Source organism: Sinocyclocheilus grahami, unplaced genomic scaffold, assembly GCF_001515645.1.
Source record: "Sinocyclocheilus grahami isolate Dianchi unplaced genomic scaffold, SAMN03320097.WGS_v1.1 scaffold1425.1, whole genome shotgun sequence".
NCBI classification, from domain to species: Eukaryota; Metazoa; Chordata; class Actinopteri; order Cypriniformes; family Cyprinidae; genus Sinocyclocheilus; species Sinocyclocheilus grahami.
The window spans coordinates 252,918-254,256 of NW_015506604.1; the positions used below are offsets into that span (position 1 = coordinate 252,918).

A 1,339-nucleotide genomic window follows, 5' to 3' on the forward strand; every position below is an offset into this window, starting at 1 on the left:
TGTGTGTGTGTGTGTGTGTGTGTGTGTGTGTGTGTGTTTTAGGACTCAAAGCTAAATGTGAAGCTGGCGTGTGTGAACCCAGAGTAAACGGTGATGCCACATCAGGTAGAGACACTTTCACTGTGTTTCTCTCAACAGCTTTTATCGCTTATATGCTTCAGTTTACAGTGTTTGCGCTGCATATTCACCAGTTGCAGTGTTTGTCAGATCAGTTCAACTCCATACAGTGTTTCCATGATGGTCAAGTTCAGTTTGTTGCTGGATTGTGAGTGTAAGATCTTATATTTTACAAATAATTAAAGTGAAAGGTTTATTGAATGCAGAATATATATATTTTTTATTTTGTGTGCATTTTTCTGCGTTGGTATTGAATGAATGCATTTGCATCTGAATATTGGGGTCTTTATTTAAAGAATAAGACCTAATTTAAATATCAAATACAAAACAGATGAGAGAATGGCATGTTAATGCTGAAATTACTTGGGATTTGTTGCATGTTTATTAAACTTGGGGGGAAGAAAGCATTGTAGTATCAAATTTTATTTACGTATCACTAAATAAAATCAGCATTTGAAACTAAAACTGGCGTAATAAATAAAAATAGACCCATAAATAGACAACAATGTTCAAAATCAATGGTGATAACAAAACAAAAGCATATACTGGAAACCATGCAGTATTGACTAATATTAGCATGTTTTAATTAAATGCATCAATCTGATTCTGATGATAATATCATACTTGTGAGCTTATTTCTACATTATTTCTATAAGGATGCAATTATGAAGTTTAAAATGTTTCGTATAGGTGTAGATGCTCATAAAGCACTATTGATTTATAATATAGATCATTACATCATTTAATGGCCATAATGAAACAATTATCAGTATCAGACCAAATGTTTTTGTCTTTTTATATATAAAGGTTTGCGATAATTGCAGGCATTACGAGTGTTATTGAATCTCTTCTTTTGGCTCTATTAGTTGGATCAGACGCTCGCCTAGGGCTCAGACGTACAAATAAGATGAGAAATACGAGTCGTCTCTTTTTGACTGTGATGGAGCAGGATTTCTCAAGTGGTTTCTGCAATGCAAACGGTTGTTATAATCAAATTCATAGTATCGTATTCCATCTGTTGCCTTGATATTTCTCAGTACGACGGACTCTGAAGTGTTGCATTTCATTGGGAACGGCTGCAACGTCATGCATTTCTGTGGTCTTTAGAGGAAAACATGCATAAAAGAGCACTTAGCATGCATTGAATTCAACTGATTGACAAATATAAAAGTGTTTGTGTTTCAGAGCCGTTTGCAGGTGAAACATCAGCTTTTTTTCCCCC

General features: G+C 34.4%; 1 pseudogene; it reads left to right on the top strand.

Annotated features, from left to right (window-relative positions):
* The first annotated feature begins 44 nt into the window (after positions 1–44).
* Positions 45–1,339, top strand: part of LOC107570197 (vitamin D3 receptor A-like) — a 67,078-nt pseudogene continuing 65,783 nt past the window's right edge.